Here is a 22,423-nt window from a genome sequence, read left to right on the forward strand (position 1 = left end):
AACAGGCCAGGTGCAGTGGCATGTGCCTGAGTTCAAACTAAGTGGGAGATTAGGGCAGAAAAAATGTGACATGGAGACATGTCAAGATCCTATAAAAATTCTTTCTCTCTTTCTCTACCTCTACCCTTCTCTCCTCCTTCTTTTCTTACTCATTTACTCATTAAAAAGGGGAGGGATGAGGCAGTTGTGGACTTTTTGTTATACTGTACAAAACAATACAATAAAAAGAATATAAAATTTGACATTGTTGTCATTTGTTTCTTACTTTTGAATGCTATGCCTTATCTTTAAACATTTAAATGTTTCATTAACTACCAAAATAAAGGCATACATTTCCAAGATGTCAGAGAATATCTAATCTGTATCCAACTAATTGTACACTCTTGACTTCATCTTACATAAAGCAATAGAAATGGGATCATTTAAGTAAAGGTGATGAGCAAAGAGTAATAAAATCCATCTATTTGTTACACAAAAATTAGTGAATACCCATTGTATATGATGAGATTCACTGAGAACATAGAGATAGAAGATATTACAAAATCCATGACTTTAAGACATTCTTTGTTACATGTGGGAGACAGTACAGCAGAAATTAAATAGTACAGTATTATATAAGGTGTTGATATAAAGAAAATCAGAAAACAAGTAGCTAGATTGTAAATTGCACAAAGAGAAAATTATTTGTTTCAGGGCTTACTGCATTCCAAGTACCCTAAAATACTGACACACAGTAAGTACAGTAAGTATTCAGTGAACAAATATTTAGTGACCACCTATTATTTTCTGGACCAAGTCTTGGCACTAGTGATAAAACAGAGATACCTTGAGATTAGACTTATTATTGCCAAATTTAAATCTTTTTTTTAGAATTATTTTTATTTAATGTGATTTATTTATTTTAATTTGATCAAATAGAGAGAAAGAGATAGAGAAGGAAAGCAAGCCACCGGGTCCAGGACGCGAACAGCAGTCGGCCACATGGAAGTCTAGCCCCCTTAACCACCATGCCACCTGCCGGCCCCTACCAAATTTAAATCTTAATCCTACTTCTTACCAGCTAAAACTAGGACTAAATTTCATAATCTGAAATAGAAATATTATGATACCTGCTTCATAAGGTTGCTTTGATAATCAAATTATATTATGTACCTAAAATGCTTAACATAATAATACCAATTGCATGAAAGGTTGAAAAAAATGCACTATTAACAATAGAAATGTGTTCAATAAGATTGCTGCACTTGGACCAGCAGGTGGCATAGTGTTTGGGATGCTAGACTCCCACATGGCCAACCACAGTTCAGGTCCCGGACCTGGTGGCTTGCTTTCTCACTTTCTTTTTTTTCCCTCTCTCTCTAGTGAATGCACATGTCCTGTAGCAAATTTAAAAATATATATATAGCAATAATAATAAGTAAAAATAAGTACATAATTCCTTTATAGAAAAGATTGTTGGACTTCAGGTCAATGCAGAAAAACAAATAGCCCACTAAACTACAAGAAAGGTAAAATTCACTATTATTATGCTTGACCTCACACATGTGCCTCCCTGATTTACGTGGCCACTGGCCACACAAGCCTTGTACACTTTCTTGATTAGATCTATGAAAATTGTGGGTTGGGACCAGCAGTTAGCATAATGGCTATGTCGCTGGACGCCCATGTAGTCGACCGCAGTTTGAGTCCTGGACACAGTGGCTTAAACTCATGCCGGGCGGTTGTATGTGTGTGCCCAAGATCCCAAGAGGGGAGTGAAGGAGAAAGGATTGTGGCGTGGCCATCCCCCCTGGGGGGGTGATTTCTCGCTTTCTGTTTCTCTGTCTCTCTCTGTCTGTCTGGCAAGTGTCCTACAGCAAAAACCTCTCCAAAAAAAAAAAAAAAGAAAGAAAATTGTGGCTTATGAGCAGCTTCCTGAGTGGCCAGCCACTGTACATCTAATCAGTTTAGGCTACTCTAGCAAATTACCATAGACTAGATGGTTTAAATCACAAGTTAAATTTCTCACAGTTCTATAAGATGTAAAAGTTAAAAATGGAAGCACTAGAAGATCTGTCGCATGACGAAAGCAATACTCTTAATTTTCAGATGGCCATTAGGTGTGCATATTCACCATAATCTTTATATAGTAAAAAGAGGAGAGAGGAAGCAATCTTTCCCCATCTCTTTTTTTTTTTTTTTTTTTTTGAGAAAGACTTTTGCTATTGGTCTTGTGCACTTGCCAGAGAGACAGAGGTAGATAGCTCAAAAGTGAGATCATCCCCCAGGAAGGATGGTCATGCTGTAATCCCTTCTCCTCTAGTCTCCTCTCAGGATTTTGGACATGGACACACACACACACCTGGCATGAGTTTGAAACTGCCTGGTCCAGGACTTGAACTGCATTCAACCGTGTGGGAGTATAGCAATGTAACTATTACACCATTTGCTGGTCCACTCCATATCGTCTTATAAAGACACTAATCCTATCATGAGAGATCCACCCTCATTCCCCTTATCACCTGCCAAAGACCTCCTCTCCAAATATCATCACATTGCGGATTAAGGTTTAGACATATGAATTTGGAGAAGATGCAAGCATTCAGTCCATAGCATTACAAACCAGATATGTGGATGAGTAAAGGCCTGTGGAATAAACTTTGACCCCTTCGACCAATAAAGAGAAAGGAAATTACAAATCCTCATGTAAATTTCTCACTTTTCCTCCTGGTTCCTGCATGACAAAGCAATCAGCTACCTAGAAAATGTATAATCACACCTGACAATTAAATTAACCAACTTTGGTCTGCATCAAGAGCAAATACATGGATCTACACAGGTCAGTCATAAACTAGGGATGGGATGACCCAGTAGAGAAACCACCTGTTTCCAAGAGCCAAAGTACATCCCCCTCAGAAATCACTGCTTTTATTTATGTATATATTTTTAATTTTTATTATGCCAGACAGTGAAGGTGTATACATGAGAGAGAATAGAAAAAGCACCCCCCCAAATGGGTCCTGGTAACACAGTAATCTGTTTTCCTCCAATCTTCTGTCATATCAGGACATGGGGAAATCATGTGCATACCCAGCGTGTTTGTTCTTTAAGCCAATGGAGCTGGGATTTGAACCCTGGTCAGTCGTCTGGGATCTAGCTTACTCTTTTACAGTTTGTAAGCACTGCACTACAGAGCCAGATCAGTCATTGCCTTTGAAGTTGAATGTAAATTTTCTGTGCTAGCAAACATTAGCAAATTGATCTAACGTTTTTCATTTAGCAAGCCCAGAATTTTAGCTTCCTCATTTATAAAACAGAATGACAGTACCATTCGTGACAAGGTCATGTATATACAACTAGCCAACACAATAGAAGTTATTTTATAATATACTCATCTTTTGCTTTTTACAAAAATAAGAAATGAAGACATTCCTAAAAAAATAAAACTTTCAACCTTGGGAAAAAACTGGAATAGTTCTACCATGGTAATTATAACACAATAATAAAATAAGCATGAATTAAATTATAAGCAAATTTAAAGTGTTACTAATTTTAAACTTTTTAAATCTTATTCATGTTTCACTTATAAATAGTAATCAAATGCATCCTGACTAATCTGGAATATGTCTTCAGATCATGTTTAAAAACAAATAGCTAGTCCCTTATTTGCTAATTTTACAGAATAAAAGCTAGTAATATTTAAATAGTTTTGTTCTTACTTGGTCTAAAGTTAAATGCAATGGAAATAGGCCACTTTTAGTCTTAACAAATATATATATATAGAAATTATGGTTATATATAATTATTAAATCTTTTGGGGGATGGGAAGAAAAACGAGGTCAGTTCTAAACTGTTATCTTTTATAAGTTAGAATTGCTAATATTTAAAACAGTGTCCTGAAAGTAAACAGTAGATGTTACTTATTAAATGTTTTTTCCTAATTCTGGTACTGAGCCATAGATCTGAGGGGGTTAAGAGAGATTAGTGCTAAGATTCTTCTCACTTAGAAAGCCTTATATAACTCCCTACTTATTTCACTAATAAAATACTTATTCTAGAATTCTATTTTAGAAAATTGTAAATTCCATATCATTTAATGACACAACTTAAAAGACTATATAGCCATTAATGTAAACATACTTTGACTTCTTAACAGTCTAATTAATTAGAAAAAATTAACAAACTGTAGCTAGAAATTAATTTTAATCACTGTGCCTTGTCTCTTGGTTACAAGCAAATTAATAATATATTACCCTTGCAGTTTACCAAGGTATGATTAATGGTCAATATAAAAATTTCCAGGGTCTTCTGGCAAAGTGAAAACCTGACTGCCTAACTAGAAAAAAAAACAATCTGAATGCAATAAATCAGAATTACTGAAGGTAAAGCCCTATGAGATGGCCCATCTGGTCAGGCCTGCAAGTGTCAAGTATTGTCCCAAGTACTTTAGGCAGCCAGCCTCTTTATCAGTCTCTCTCTTTCCAGTCACGCTCCTGTTCACGTCTTTGCTACATGCTCTGCTGATTACCTTGGAAAAGGGCAACGCTGTAACTGTTCAACTGACCTTTCAGTTTATTTTCTCTTGTGTAATATGAAACATGAGCTAACACAGGCAGAGTCTACTGATTTCTAGGAAGAATTTTGACTTAATATTTCAACAGCTCTTGGCTCAAATAACACTCTGCTCTTCTGTGTTAGGGTTTCCCCTCCTTGGAAAAATGGCATGGCAAAGAGAGATAAAGCATATGGGCTAGAGAGATAAAGCATTAGGTCCTGCATTAAGTGAAGCACAACCTGCACAGGAGTGTGTGCTCCCGAGAATACATAGTCAACCAACTTGCTGAGAAGCAATTCCAATCTTTTACATCTCCACTGGAATCTTATCATTACTGTGACTTTCGTATATCAATTAACAGATTAAAAGAAAAGATGCTTACATGTTTTCTGTCTTTTTTAAGAGACATTTTTGCTATAGAGCATGTGCACTCACCATAGAAACAGAGACAGAAAACAAGAAATCACCCCCTGTAGGGATGGCCATGCTGCAATCCCTTCTCCTCCACTCTCCTCTCAGGATTTCAGGCACGTATGCACATGCGCCCAGCCTGAGTTCTGAGCTTCCAGGTTTAGGATTCAAACCGCAGTCAACAGTGATGTAACCATTACACCATCTGCTGGTCCCTGTTTTCTGTCTTTTGATATGTCACTATTACTCAAACATTGTCAAAATTCTGTAATCACCATGGAAGAAAAAACAGAAGGAAATTAAGATGTCAAAAGATACTCATTGGAAACCCAACTCTAAAATACTAGCCACGTAACCTTTGGGAAGATAAGCACCCAAAACTTTAGGTTCTTCCATAAAACAAAAACACTGAAGGGATAGGTCCCATTTAGGTCTAAGAACATACAGCCATAATCTTAAATGTTTTGTTCTAAATTATCCCAACCAAGAAAGAAAAATATGCACACCAATACAAAGGTGATTTTGGATATCTACATAAACCAAAAAGTGTTTATTTTACCATGCACAAGAACATAATTTTACATATATATTTTATCTTAAAAATAAATTCAGCATATAAGTCATCTATGAAATGTAAAAGGTACAGCATATAAAGCAAACAAAAAGTCCATTAAAAAATAATTCATATATACAACAAAATGTAATTCATAATGACTGACACCTTACAAAGTACTTAGTATGATCCAGATACTGTTCTAAAGCACCATAGAAACAGAGACAGAAAACAAGAAATCACCCCCTGTAGGGATGGCCATGCTGCAATCCCTTCTCCTCCACTCTCCTCTCAGGATTTCAGGCACGTATGCACATGCGCCCAGCCTGAGTTCTGAGCTTCCAGGTTTAGGATTCAAACCGCAGTCAACAGTGATGTAACCATTACACCATCTGCTGGTCCCTGTTTTCTGTCTTTTGATATGTCACTATTACTCAAACATTGTCAAAATTCTGTAATCACCATGGAAGAAAAAACAGAAGGAAATTAAGATGTCAAAAGATACTCATTGGAAACCCAACTCTAAAATACTAGCCACGTAACCTTTGGGAAGATAAGCACCCAAAACTTTAGGTTCTTCCATAAAACAAAAACACTGAAGGGATAGGTCCCATTTAGGTCTAAGAACATACAGCCATAATCTTAAATGTTTTGTTCTAAATTATCCCAACCAAGAAAGAAAAATATGCACACCAATACAAAGGTGATTTTGGATATCTACATAAACCAAAAAGTGTTTATTTTACCATGCACAAGAACATAATTTTACATATATATTTTATCTTAAAAATAAATTCAGCATATAAGTCATCTATGAAATGTAAAAGGTACAGCATATAAAGCAAACAAAAAGTCCATTAAAAAATAATTCATATATACAACAAAATGTAATTCATAATGACTGACACCTTACAAAGTACTTAGTATGATCCAGATACTGTTCTAAAGGACTAGCAAATATTAACTTAAGTCCTCACAATAACCCAACCTGAAGGGGAACTACTATTTTTATTACACTGAACAGATGAGAACACTGAAGAAGTTAAGTAATTTTATTAAGTGGATAAAGCTAAAATATAAATCTTGAATTTTGCTTTCAGAGCATTTGTCTTCATCATTCGTTATAATATCATCCAAATTATTTTATGTACACTTACCCAGCTGATTTTACTAAATTTATATTGTTACTTAGTGTTTCCTAAATAACTTTAATAAGGTAAACTTTTGAAGAAAAAATAAATCGCTATAGGTATGAATGATAAAAATGGCCAAAAAGAAAATCACTAGAAAACTCATTTTTTTAAAAAAATAAGACATATAATTTATGGTAACTAACATAATTGACCACAGAATTTTTTTACTTAGGAACGGCTATACCTGTACAAACTAACCCCAACTAAGTTGAAGTAAGATGTGAAAACAAATGCTACTGTAAATATTATCGATAGTTCGAAATATACTATATAGTACTACTTTGATAGACAGTTTGAAACTATATTTACCTCTGATATATAGTTTCAAACTAAATGGTTATTACATCAATTGTAATATAAAAATTGACAAACATTATTTTTTTCTTTTAAAAAATCATCACAGATCACAAAGCTTACATGTACTGGCACTGAGCAAATTGACAAACCCAACCATGCTTCCGTATTAATTGTACTGAGCATAGCCAGATAGTCTTGCAGATGTTTTAGCATTAGAAACAGGATAAATAAACCAATTTTTACCTTCACAGTGGCATAGGACAAGCTACATTAATATATATCAAAGAATACAAGGAGGATGTGTGTGTGTGTGTGTGTGTGTGTGTGTGTGCATGTGTGTGTCTCCAGCAACAAAAAAAATCCACATCTTTTAAACTAAATGGTGAAATATCAAAGGTCTATCAAACTATTTGACAATTCTTTGCCTTTACTAAGAGAGCCAAAGGTTTCAAAATTCTGTCAACTACAAAACAATGAAGATCAAAGAACTATCATGGGGACTTCCAAAGTACCGGCAAGATCGCCTTTAAGTCATAAAAATTCAGAATGTATATCTAAAACTATCTAATAATATCTATATTACAAATCATATATTTATATATTATACATGCACTAACTTTTTTTTCACAGCCAATGACCCTCCCCAGACCAACAGAACAGGTCTGAAAGAACAAGTAGACTGGAAAGTAAAGGGATCTTCTATACTGTTTGCATGACTCAATTGACTATTTCTCCCACAAATTATATATTTATTCTTTAAAATATTTACCTAGATTGGGGTTGAGATAGGTATTTAAATGTTACTGAGCAACCTTCCTCTGTATGTCTATAATGAAATATGGATGTAAAGTAACACTGATAAATTTCACTTATGATATCAGAGTCTCCACACCATATTAAACTACTTTAACCAAGATTGTGATGCTGTATGTGGATTTAAAAGAAAATCCAAAGTTAAATTTTATACAAATACAACTAAAAGTGTTAATGCCATACTGATGCTTAATTTAGAAGCCTATTCAACAGTAGTGAAAAGGAAACTATTAATAAATTTACCTATGCCTCATATTACTAATAAGCAAGAGTATTCCAATTCTGTGTTCCCAAAGTACTCTGGTCCGATCATATACACATACTGATAATTAACCCTGGGATCTATGCATAATAAAAAAAAATGAAATTGTGAACTTATATGTAGGCTCCTCATTGCTTATGGGTCAACTTTTCCTACAACTGGGATCACAAAGAACTTTGGTAAAACTGTTCAAATGGTATTTTCATGCAGTGTTATGAACTTCTCTGCTGATATATTTTCCCTATCAGACTATGGGTGCTATAAAGCCAAGAATCATGTTTTAATTTTAGAACCTCAACATCTTGTTTGGCACCTATAAGGAACAGGAACCAAGCAACCAGTCTCTCAATGTGTTTCACCATGAGCAGTTTTCAAAAGTAGAACATTTCTTAGCAATCTACAATGATTTTATGATAATTTCTATCTATTACTGAGCATTTACTATGAACTTAACATTGTGTTAAGTACTCTATATACAATATCTCATTTAATCCTCTCCATTTGTATTTATTAAAAATTCTGTACTGAGGCCAGCCCATAGTATGGTGGTTAAGGCAGCAGGATCCCATGTTGCTCATTATATAGTTCAAGTCCTGGACCTGGCTACTTGAGAAAAATGCCCTTATGTATGTAAAAAATTCCAAAAGAAGGGAGAAATGGAAAAGGGATTTGGGCATGGCCATTCTTTATGGGGAGAGTGTTCTTTCTCTCTCCCTTTCTCTTTCTCTCTCCCTTTCTCTTTCTGTCTCTTTACAGAAAGCCAACATGCTCTCTGGCAAATTAACAAAAAAGAATCCTAGGGGACTAGCAGATAGCTAATTGGTTACATCACTGTAATTTCACATAACCAATCATGGTTCGAGTCCCAGACCTGGCAGCTTCAAACTAGCACCAGGCACATGTGTGTGCATGCCCAAGATTCCAAGAAGAAAATGGAGAAGGGGCTGCAGCATGGCCATCCCCCAGGGGGTGATTTCTCACTTTCTGTCTGTTTCTGTCTCTCCAGTGTGTGCACGTGTCCTATAGCAAAAATATCTCTAAATAAATAAATAAATAAAGATACTTGGACCAAGGTCACTCAGCAAATTATTCATAGAATTAGAATATTAAAAAGGTCTCTTTACGTTAGAATACCTTTAAAATAGTCATTTTCTTTTTTAAATTCTGATAGGACACATGCATGTACCAGAGAGAGATAGAGAGGGGAATGAGAAAGCACGCTCATAGAGAATACCCAAACAGAAATCCCTTCTCTATTCTCCTCCTGTGACTTGGGGCAAGCACACACATGCACCTGGTTTATTTTTCTAGCCTCTGGGTTCAGGACTTGAACCACACAATAAGTCAAATGGTCCAGCCTCCTTAACCACTATGCCACTGGCTGGCCCCAAAATAGTTATTTTCTTAGTAATGATTTATAACTGGTTAATTCAACCTAATTTCAAATCCCCTTTTAAGTTTTCAAAGTTCATATGGGAAAACCTAGCTGTTAAGAATAACATTAATGCATAATAGCTTATAATTATTGGGCAATGTTCATGCATATAACATACATGATTTTCTTGAATGGGCAACATTCATACATGAAATATTAGGTGCTGGATCTATATTCAGTGACATAAAAAGATGATCATAATATACCACTAAATGAAAAAGGAATAGAGTTTTATAAAGGGTTTTTGTGGTTGATTTAATTACAGATATGTATGAATATACAGAAAACATAAATCTCAAAAGGTTGGAATGTTACATTAGGATGTAACCATGAACAATTGATAATGGGATTACGAATAACTGCTCTTTATTTTTTATCTTCTTTTCTACTTTTTCTTATTATAAACAAAATATTAAGTAAATTATAAAAGAATGAATCTATATATTTAATTTATTAAAAAATAAGTTGTACAGTACAGAATGTTTAATTAAATGCTTAAACAAGATTTGAAAGAATATTTACTGAAAAGCAGATGGGGAGGTCAGGCGGTAGCACAGCGGTAATGAAACTGGACCAACGTGGAAAAGGTGTGGGTTCATGTCCCAAGACCCCCTTGAGCACAGTGGGCAGCATGCATATGCCCGGGAACTGTGAGGGCTGAGACTGTGGGTGAATGCAGTGTGAAGATCCTGTGGGGGTTGTTTCCACTCCCACTTTACACTCTCTCTCATGGAAGAAGTAAATAAACTTTAGAAGGAAGGAAAAGAAAGAAAAGCAGATGAGAGAGGGATGGAAAGGACAACCAGATAATGAAAACTTACATCTCATTAGCAATTCTACTGTTTAAATCACTGTAATAGAAGTTGGTAACAGCCCTAAATCAACAGTATGAGCCACTGACACTGAGTTGAAATGGAATGTATGAGACTCTTTAAGGTTAAAAGCTGACTGATTCTGCCTATATTTATTTCCTCTATCCCTTTTAATCCATTTATTAATTCCTTAAAAAAGTGCTTGAACACTAAGGTATACATGGCATGCACATGAACATATGGAGTGTGTATGTATATATATGCACGTAATGTGTGTGTAAATATATGTATGTGTATATAACATATGGGTGTGTATATTCTCTTATGTGCCTACATATGATCTTCTACTTTAATTTCCAATACCAAATCAAGTACTTAACAGTGGGAACTCCTAAACAAAGTATTTCTCAAACTAAAGAAAAATGTAAAGCTTGGTGCCCATGTTCAAAATTTATTTGGTTGGGCTCCTTAGCGTTATTTGCTTATGGCATCATTTTCTCGAGATATAACGTAGTACAAGCTCCCTGATAATTCCCTACTTATTCTCAACATGTCATCCCACCCCCACACCAGAAACTGACACACACTCATAGTATTACATAAAAGTAATTTATTTCTTTAAAAAGAAGACTACAATATCAAAGGAACTGTATTTAAATAAAAACTACAGGACAACAGAATAAACCATTCCATTTTTTTTTCTTAAGAAAAATAGTGCAACGCATCCTAAATGATTTCACTGCCTGTTGCACAGTCCCAGTGATAGATCTATCTTATTATTGTTTCCTTCAATACCTATTTCCCTCCTTTCTTACTTCCAGCAACATTCTCAAAACCACATTTACAAACAATAAATACTGAAAGCAGTGTCACTGAAGCATGACATGCATTCTCTTCTAAGACTGGTTACCACCAGAGCACAAAAGTCCAGCCCTGCACCCTCAAGAGTAACATTATTTCTATTTAAAAACTCCCAGAGAAGACAGAGGCAGCCATGTAATTATGTATCTGTAGCTACTCTATCTGCTCTGCCTCCTGCTTGCAGCCAGTGTGCAGAACTATGAAAAGCATTAGTCATTCGTTCTGACAAATTAGCTCCAAAATTAGAGTTTGAGCTTTGCTAGGGTGTGCTTGTTTTGCTTCTTTGTTTTTATTTCTAATCCCTGAAAAACACTAGGTTTCAAATTCCCTTTAACTTGCTACTGGAATCAACACCTAAACAATAATTGTACCCCATCAAGAACTGGGCAGCTCAAAACTGCTGAGAAAAGTATGTTTGACATTTTTCTCCACAAGACTCCATTCTCAGTTCCTGAATGGGTTCAGTAAACATGGTTATAACTAAGAGAAGCCCAAATGCAACAAAGAATTCATCTGGTAGAAATATGTACATATATCTTTAAAATATTTTATATAATTCAGTTTAAGTAGATCTAGAGTTATTTTCAAATACACCTTAAAAATAGTATTTACCAGTATTTTTCTTATTAACATCTAAATTTAAAAGACGAAAATGATTCCAAGTATGATAATAAGTACATTAAGATACTGTTCACTAATTACTTCCTACTGTTCTGTGGTATCATGATATGTAAGGAAATTATGAATTTTAACCAAATTCTCTTCTCCTCTGGGATCTTTCTAGACAAGAACTAGTACCACAGATTTTCAAGACAGAAAAATTTCAAGAACTAGAACCAGACTTTCTAGAGGGACTTTTTCCCCCTTCCAGGAAAAAAAAAAAAAAAAGCAACCCCCCAATTAATTACAAACTATATCATTCAAAATTTCTATATCCAGCTTCCCCAACTTTTCTACAAATTTCCAAAACCTTTTGGAGTTATAACACCTTAGGGTTAGGAATGATTTAATGATTTAATCTATTTACATATATATGTGATCTCTTCCATTGAAAGAAAAAAATCTTTCACTCATCTGAAGCAAAAAAATATTCTTTTTAAAATAAAATATGTAAATGTAAAATCTGAAAAAAAAGTAAAAAGGTCTTCATATCACTCTAAAGCCAAATACTAACTTTAGACTTTTAAGTCACATAAACTCTAAAGCCAACTATTGCATTTTCATTTACATATTATTCCCAAAAAGCATGTTTCTATAAGTGTTGTCCTTCCACATCCTACTCAAGTAAAGTGCTTATCAAAATCAAGATTTCTAAGATGCTTGCCAAAACAGCTGTTATTAGACCCAATTTCTAGAGATAAGGCCCACAAAAATGTTTCACATATTACTGTGTACACAAGACAGTGTTAAATACCTACTGGTAGATGCACTGCTTTTTTAAAATTGTTTTCAAATTTTATTTTATTTTATAATTTCCTATTTACATATATTTTTGCATCTTTATGGCATACGGTATAATTTTTCAAAGCATGCCTGCAGTGTGGGAATAATGCATCTAACAGACACAAGAATGCAAGGTTCTATGTTGAAAATGATATACATGATAATATCCTTGACTTACTACATCACTTAAGGTTACATGAACTGATAATTAAGAGGTGCTTTTTTTTTTTCAGGGGTGAGGGGTGGTGTATAGGGCACCTGCAGTTGTTGGAGAGGCGCAAAGCAAGATATCACCTCCCAGGGGAATGGCCATGCTGCAATCCTGCAACTCCTTCTCCTCCACTGTCCTCTTGGGATCTTAGACATGCATGCCTATGGGCCCAGTGTGAGTTTTAAGCTGCCAGGTCTGGGACTCAAACCACAGTCGACTATGTGGGAGTCCAATGATGTAACAATAATGCCACCTGCTGGTTCCTTTTATTTATACATATATATATATATATATATAGAGAGAGAGAGAGAGAGAGAGAGAGAGAGCGCACATGAGCACACCAGAGAGAGCCAGAAAGAGGGAAAGTGGAAATCACCCCCTAGTGAAGATGGTCATACCACAACTCCTTATTGTCCACTCTCCTCTTGGAATTTTGGGCAAGCACACACACACACAAGCTTTACTTTCAGGTCACTAAGTCTGGTACTCCAACCGTGGTCAGCCATGTAGGAATCCAGCACAATAACCACCACACCACCTGCTGTCACTACTATTTCATGTTTTCAATGGAATAAGATGAACCACATCAAAAATTCAGTTTTACTTAATGTTTCAACTTTGTTAAAATTTAAATGTATTTACTTTTCATAAGATGACATTTCTACTTTCAGGATTAAAATTACTAACAATATGTCCACTTTCAGGATATTTTAGTACTGACAGTGATCTTAAGACTCTCTCCTGAGTTATATTAGACTATATATGAGAAATAACCCTTTTCCAGACTAGACCTTAGGTTCCTTTTTAAGAATAGTGAGCTGTTCATTTCAGGGCACAAAGAGCAGAGGCAATTGGGGATGGGAGGTGGCACATCCTGGTTCCTTCTGTTCTCCTGCAAGGCAGAAATTATGGCCAAGGTGACAGGTAGTCAACCAAATTACCAAACTGAGGTACTTCAATGGTCAAGATACTTAGTATTCTTTAATAAAAATGAATACATGCAAACATGATAACTCCTGGGCAAAATGCCCTTCAAATTGTAGGTGTGCAAATGCCACACATTCTCTTCCTTTGATGCAGTTTGTGCAACATCTTTCCAAAAGAGATCCCCAGATTTCACCACCAAAACAATCACAGATTACTAATCTACCAGGAGGAAGAGGGGGAAAAATCATTAATTATATGGGGGTGACAGAATCTTTAAGACAGTACATGAAAATCTGACCAAGGCATTCCCAGATCAGTAAACCACATTTTTTTTTTTTTTTGGAGAGGTTTTTGCTATAGGGCGCGTGCGCTCGCCAGACAGACAGAGAGAGACATAGAGACAGAAAGCGAGAAATCACCCCCCAGAGGGGATGGTCACGCTGCAATCCCTTCTCCTCCATTCTCCTCTCGGGATCTTGGGCACGCACGCACACGCGCCCGGCATGAGTTTTAAGCCACCGAGTCCGGGACGCAAACCGCGGTCAACTACGTGGGAGTCCAGCGACATAGCCATTACGCTAACTGCTGGTTCCCAGTAAACCACATTTTAACAAGTGTTACCAGTAAAAACTTGTTAAATTCCTATATTTAAATGTTTACAGATAAGTAATTTTTAATCAGCTGTCATCTAACCATCATTGCACAATATAATGCCAAATGTCTCCAATGCAATTCTCCAAACTATAATGAGAAACTTCAACAAATTTCAAGCTTAAGTACAAAAGAGAATATAAATGTCAATATAAAATGAGATTCCTAGCAAAAATAGGAAAAAAGTAGGCAGTATATTTTTAAGCTTCTTTTGGAAGATAAATTCATGCTGAATAAATTGAAGTGACATTTGGTTCCTCATAATTCCAGCCTGTCCTGATGGCCTCCTAAGTAACAGATTCTTAAATGTAACTGCCTTTTTTTTTGAGGATGGGGTTTGTTTGTTTGTTTTACTAAAACTGACACCAAGCCAGACTCATCAAGGCAAATGATTATTTTTATAGATGCCCACATAATGATTATTTAGAATCGTGTTATCTAATTATATAGAATTATCAATTAACTCTTTCAATTACCACAGTTACCTATTAAAAATTTGTTTCTTCATAGTATCTATTTTATTTCTATATAAATTACCTGTTAAATCATAAACACCATAACACATTGCAAATAAACCAAAAGATATAATACTACTGAGGGGAGAAAGGGACAAAGAGCATGAATCTGTCTCCTTTACATATTATAGAAAAAAAAAATCTGTCATCCTAAAGATAATTAAATGCATTAAAATCATTTTAATTGTTTTAAATATTTATCAAACTTTATTAATTTACAAAGTAGGACCTCTCTCTTTAGGTGGGCATGAAGAGGAACTATAATAATTCAAGAGAAACAGACCTACTCCAATTATAGTCATATGCTTCCTAATTACACTGGCTATAGATCAGTCCTAACAGAGACAGATAGTGGAAATAATGTGAAATCACATCATCCATTTTTCCTCTGAGAATAGAGGCAGGCAGGCGTTAGGAGAAAAGAAACTTGACACAGTAAATGTTGTTAGCAGTAAATAACCCGTCTAGTTTGGAGCTGAGATCTTTACCTTAGCCATATATTGCAGTGGAATAAACAACAGATATACATTCTAATTAATACTTGATCATAAGAAAGGAAGGTTAAACAAAGAAAGAAAAGAAAAGAAATAAATGAGTTTGGAAAAGAAGGAAAGGAGAAAGAAATGTTTCTGATAAAGAGTCACAATGAGAAAAAACAAACTATGAAATGAAGTCTGAATTCTAATTTCAAATCAAATCATTAGCAATGTCCTTTCTTTTTCTCTTTTTTTTTTTTTTTAAGGATTTTGCCATAGGGTATGTGCATTTGACAGAGAGAGAGAAAATAAGAAATCACCCCCTGGGGGAACGGCCACGCCGCAGTCCCTTACATTCTCCTCTCAGGATTTTGGGCGCCAACACACACACACACACACACACACATACACATGCACCCAGCATGATTTTCAAGCCACAGGTTCAGGTCTTGAACCGCAGTCAGCCATGTGGGAATCCAACCACTTAATTACCACGCCACCTGCTGCGCCTCCACCCAACCCTCATATACAGAAATATGTGCAATAGGACCAGCAGACGGTGTGATGGTTATGTCGCTGGACTCAGTGTAGTCGATCGCAGTTCAAGTCCTGGATGTGGTGGTTTAAAACTCATGCCAGACAAGTGTATATGCATGCCCAAAACACTGATAGGAGAATGGAGGAGGAGGGACTGGGACATGGCCAAACACCAGGAGAGGATGATTTCTCGCTTTCTCTCTCTGTCCCTCTGGTTAGCACAAGCACCCATGACAAAAATCTCTCTTAAAAAAATATGTACAATAAAATAAAAGCTAATTAATCATTTATCAAAATACTCCTCAGGGGCTAGCAAGTGGCATGGGAGTTAAGGCCCTGGATTCCCATATGGCCAGCCGTAGGTCAAGTCCCAGACCTGGCAGCTTGAAACTCATGCCGAGAGTATATGTGAGCCCAAAATTCCAGGAGAAGAAAGGATTGCATTGTGGCCATCCCCTCACAGGGAGTGACTTCTCACTTTCATTCTGCCTCCGTCTCTCCTGCAAGTGTACACACCCTATGGGGAAAAAAAAAAAAAAAAAAAAACCTTAAAATTTAAAAAAAAAAAAAATTTGAACTGGGGTCAGACAGTGGTGTGGTGGTTAAAGCAACTGGATCCCACATGGCTGACTGTGCAGTTCAATTCTTGGACCCGGTGGCTTGCAAAATATACCCAATACAGAGGGTAGCCAGTCCCCAGCCTGTGAGCCCCACACTGCGTCTTGTGGGAGCCTGAGATGTCTGTGCAACTTTCTCCTTCTGTCTCATAACCACGTCCACCACTGAGAATGCTAATTCACCAGCTGCCTATCTTAATGGATTCAAGAACAAGAGAAAAGACGGTACGGAAATGAGGTGGCACAGAATAGAAGTTAACTTGGAGCTGAGGAGAGCTAAGGGTGACCAGATGCTGAAAAGGAGAAATATAAGCTCATTTCCTACTTCTCCACTGCAGGAAAACCGCAACAACCAGGGCACTGTAATTTGGTCCATCGATGACACTGTCAAAGGCATGAATGGCAACTATTTGGAAAAGCAGATTCAAGCTATTCAAGCTGCTAGGAAGCTGCTTTCTAGGAAAAACAGTCCCCACCCCACCACCACCCCTGCATCGACAACATTATCCAGGCTAGGTTGATTCCAAAATTTGTGTCATTTGGGGACAAAAATGATTGAGTCACATGCAGTTTGAATCTGCTTGGGCACTCACTAATATTGCTTCTGGGACATCAGAATGGACTAGGGCTCTGCTGGATGGAGGCGCTATCCCAGCATTCATTTCTCTCTTGGCATCTCCCTACGTGCACATCAGTGAGCAAGCTGTGTGGGCTCTAGGAAGCACCCCAGAGAATGGTTCAGTTTTCCGGGGCCTGGTTATCAAGTATGGAGCAATTCACCTGCTGTTGGCTCTTCTTGCAGCTCCTGAGACTTCATCATTAGCATATGGCTATTACCTGGACATTTTCAAACCTCTGCTGCAACAAGAATCCTGCACCCCCGCTAGATGCTGTTGAACAGGTTCTTCCTACTTTAGTTCATCTCCTGCATCACAACAATCCAGAAGTATTAGCAGATACCTGCTAGGCTATTTCCTGCCTTACTGATGGTCCAAATGAATAGACCAAAATAGTTGTGAAAACAGGAGTTGTGCTCCAACTTGTGAAGCTTCTAGGAACTACCAAATTGCCCATTGTGACTCCTGCACTAAGAGCCATAGGTAATATTGCTGCTGGAAAAGACGAACAGACACAGGTTATGAAGTGCTGAAGCACTCGCTGTCTTCCCCATCCTGCTAACTATCCCCAGAACAAATATTCAGAAGGAAACTACATGGACAATGTCCAACACCACAGCTGGCCAGCAGGACCAGCTACAGCAGACTATAAATCATGGGTTATTTCCATTCCTTGTTGGCATTCTCTCCACGGCTGACTTTAAGACACAGAAGGAGGCTATATGGGCTGTGACCAACTCCAAACTGGCGGAATGGTTGAGCAGATTGTATACCTCGTCTACTGTGGCATAATAAAACCATTGATGACCCTCTTAACAGCAAGATATCAAAATTATTCTGGTTATCTTGGATATCACTTCAAATATCTTTTAGGCTTCTGAGAAGCTAGGAGAAACTGAGAAACTTAGTATAATGATTAAAGAATGTGGAGGCCTGGATAAAACTGAAGCTCTACAAAACCAGAAGTCTGTGTATAAGGCTTCATTAAATGTGATTGAAAAGTATTTCTCTGTCGAGGAAGAGGAAGATCAGAATGTTGTGCCAGAAACTAGTGCCGTCAGTTACACCTTCCAAGTGCAGGATGGGATTCCTGGGGCCTTTAACTTTTAGATTGCACAGCTGAGGCACAGAGGCATTTGTTGTGTGCTGTTGGGTATAAGTCTGTCTTACTGTTTCTCTACTAAGAACTCTTTTTAAAAGTGGCTGTTATTGTAGTACTTTTTACAACAAAATTATACTTGAACAGTTCCAAACTGTACATATTATATGACCCTTGTCCTCTGAATGGATTTCTTATTTCTATATGGAATTTCATACTTTGCAGCATCCTGTAAATAAAATCAAATTCCACCCTTTCCTATACTTCAAAAAAGAAAAGAAAAATACACCAGGCACACATACATGCACACATAAAACCCCAAAAGGAGAAATGGAGAAGGGATTTTGGTATGACCATTCCACATGTTGGATGCTTTCTCTTTGTCTCTCTCCCTGCCCCCTCTAGTGAGCATGCACACCCTCCAGTAAATTAATTTTAAAAAATTCTTCAAAATATGTCAGATATCTTTCTTTTGCCCTTCCAACTTCACCATCTAGTCTTTTCTATCCCACTCCTGCAACAAGAAGATGGCATATATAGATAGCAACAAGGGTACTCATGCTCTTCTCTATAGAAAAACTGCTGACCTTTGAACAGCAGTTCATAGCTTACTGCTGGGTCCTAGTACAGATTAATTACCAGTCCATTAAACCTCAAGTGACTATTTGAACTGCCCATTTTGACTAACTGTTACATGATTCACCAAGCCTTGAAAACAGGCATGCAGAACAATAATTCCCACTAGGAAATGTAAATGTCATATACAAAACCAAACACAAACAGGTCCAAAAGGACAAATAAACTAAACTAGACAAACAAGCTGACTCGGGTTCCCGAGGCACTTGATCCTACAATACTGCTGCCTCTTCCTTAATCTACAACTTCGACATCATGGGGACGTTCAAATGGCCAGAAAAACAACACGGAGAAAGCATGAGCCTATTGACTGCATCTACACAGCATGCCTGCACAAGTTAGAAGCGAACTGCAGTTCCACTCACTGATAGCCTTTCCAATGAGCAGAGTTCGGTTTTATGTGTGGGTTTCCACTTTAGAATAAGAACCAACTAGAAGTTCAGGTCTACACTGACTTATGGACTAGTGAAACATAAACTTGGAAAGAGAGATACTCAAAAATCAGTAATGAAAGGTATGTTGATTAACCTCTAAGAGTCAGTACAGAGTAGGATTATATTCACACCCATAATTATTCGCATAGAACTTGCGCAATAGTTCTTGCAATTCTTTCTTAATAGTCGCAGAGAGTGAGCATTTTAAACCATAAAATCATGCCATTTCTCTCCTCAAAACCTGCCTTCGGTTTCCCATGTCACTAACAGTAAAAAACAACCAAAGTCTTTACAGTATCTACAAGTACCTGTGCAATCTAAGACTTACTCCCTAATCTTTCTTTCTTATGTCCCTTCCTACTGCTTTGTTCCCAGATCATTCTGCCCCAAACTGTCCTACTTGGAAGTTTCCTGAAAACTCCAGGCAAAACCCTGTGCAGGGACTTTTGCATTGGCCATTTTTTGTCTAGAACACTCTTTCACGAGATGTCAGCACAACAAATTCTCTTTCAGGTCTTTCCACAGATGTCAGCTTTTTAATACTTCCTAGCTTGTAACATGCCTACTGAAAACTGCTTCTCCACCCCCAGGTTCCTATCTAAGACTCATGTGTGCTTTCTTTAGCCTTTACATTTGTCATCCAATAGGTGTAGTTTATTGTGTATTGCTTGCCTTCTGCTGCTTGTAAGCCCTCAAATATATGGACTTCAGACTGTTCTGTTCACCCTCATATTCCAAAGGTTTACATTAGTACCTGTCACAACAGATACTCAAAGAGGTGCTGGGATAAATCCTAACCCCTCACATGAACAAAGGCAAGAACTGGACAAATTTATTTCTCTTATCCATGAAAGAAAAAAACAAAACAAAACAAAACTTGTTTTCTGTAGTCATCTATTATTTTAATAAATATAAACGAAAGTATACTTGTTTAAGAGCATTACAAGCTCTGTTCACTTCTAGAATAGGATTTGGGGCATGTACATATACATGCCCAGCATGATTTTCAAACTGCTGGATCCAGACTCAAACCATGGTCAACCATGTGGGAATCCAGTGTCTTAACCACCACACTACCTGCTGGTCCTACAAATATTTAAACTATAATGGAATTATAATTTAATTGCCATGGTTATTTTATATATGGAGGTGTGTAAAATGAATAAACTAAATTTTATAGATTTATTTTCTAGTTACAAAGTTTATTTTTAATAGAAATCACAATCTGAAGATAAAACTCAAGTAAAAATGCTACAGAGAAATTCGTATTTCAGAGGTATAATACTGTGTAAGTTGTTCATAAAATTTGGGGGGGGGGGTTGTGCGTTTTTTTAAAAGATGTTTTTGCTTTAGGGCACACATGCTCACTGGAGAGAGAAACAGAGACAATGAGAGGGAAACTGAGAAATCACCCCTGGGGAGGGATGGCCATGCCACAATCCCTTCTCCTCTATTCTCCTGGGATGTTCAGCACAAATGCATATGCACCCAGCATGAATTTTAAGGTACCAGGTACAGGTCTGGGACTCAAACCACAGTTGGCCATGTGGGAGTACAGTGATGAAATCACTATGCCATCTGCTGGCCCCTGTTTTACTTTTTTAAATTAAATATCAGTCATGTATAGTGGGGAGACCCTATACACCCAGAAATGTTGAACCTCTATATAAACACTATCTTGGATTATAGGATTACTGGTTTGTTTTTAGTTTAGTTCTTTTTTTTTTTTTAAGAAATATTTTTGCTATAGGGCATGTGTGCTTGCCAGAGAGACAGAAAGTGAGAAATTACCTCCCAGGGAGCACGGTCACACCACAGTCCCTTCTTCATCCTCCTCTCGGAATTTGGGGCACTCATGCACACTTGCCCAGCCTGAGTTTCAAGCTACCGGTCTGGGACTGGAACCATGGTCATCCATGTGGGAGTCCAGTGACACAACCATTACACAACCTGCTAGTCCCCAGGATTACTGGTTTTAAAGCAGAGAGTTTATCATCCACCATCTGGCACGTGTAAGTACAATTAAGTCATCTAGGCTTCTTGCTATTTCTAGTCATCAGGCTCACAGGTTCACAAACATGGTACCTTTAGTGTACTGGCCTAGGTTGGTGTTTTCTAGATAGTCTGATGATTAAGGGCCCTAGGAACCATATTATGACAGAGATCAAGACAAATGTCATCATTCTGCCCTAAAAGAGTGAAGGTATTCTGTTCTCCTTGTTAATAGGAGGTATTCTATCTCTGGTTATTCTTATTATTTAATATAAAGGGGGGTAAAAGTACCAGATAAATTGCTACATACTAGGTGCAGAGGATTTATTGATACAAGAGTTTGGAAAGCAAAGCAATTATAGTCACTGTTTGATTAGGTTTATTTTACTCCACGCCTTCTCCCCAAGATTTGTCCATCAAATTGGCAAATCGAGAGGGGATGTTATAGAAATCTCCCCTGCTGAATCTTTCAAATCTTTACAGATGACCTTACTCTCTAATGTTTCCAGGCATGTAGCACTGCTAAGGGTTTTGTTGTTTGTTAGTGAAGGACAGTTTCAGGGCCCACACTGGGTCTTGCTAAACTGTCCTCACTCCATAGGGAGTTAATGCAAAAATTCCACCAGGTCCCATGCCTATAACACGATGCGTTCAATAAGCGGTAAAGTGACCACAGGGTTAGTCTGCCAAGTCGTTGGACCTTTAGTGAAACATATTCAGCCAAAAGTTACCAAGTGAATTCAATAAACCTCAGTTCTTGGTGACATATGCCATCGTGGCATTTAAGTTCCCCCCAAAGATTAATTCAGATGCATTTTTACCAATTCTCAAAAGTCTAGATTTTTTCCTAGTAAATAGCAAGCCCTTATTAAAGGACTTTAACTAAAGTATATATCTAACCTATTTCATTTCCTTTCTCAAGTGAAATCAGCTTCTACTTTAATAAAAAGACACAAGGGATACAAGTCAAGTTTCTGCTCAACATACCTAGAATTTCCCCAGACATAGAGATCAAGTGAAAAATAAGTAAGGAGCCCAATTATTGTAGTCTTAAGGACATTAACACCAACTAACCACCACAGAAGGTTGAATTTCAA

At 37.0% G+C, this 22,423-nt stretch overlaps 1 protein-coding gene across 1 annotated transcript in view; it reads right to left on the reverse strand.

The window, feature by feature from the left end:
• The window catches only part of LOC102498438 (1,4-alpha-glucan-branching enzyme), a 162,657-nt gene that overhangs the window by 106,953 nt on the left and 33,281 nt on the right, over positions 1 to 22,423 (reverse strand). The window lies entirely within an intron of this gene.

Source organism: Tupaia chinensis, unplaced genomic scaffold (genome assembly GCF_000334495.1).
Source record: "Tupaia chinensis unplaced genomic scaffold, TupChi_1.0 Scaffold140508_1, whole genome shotgun sequence".
Taxonomy (NCBI): domain Eukaryota; kingdom Metazoa; phylum Chordata; class Mammalia; order Scandentia; family Tupaiidae; genus Tupaia; species Tupaia belangeri.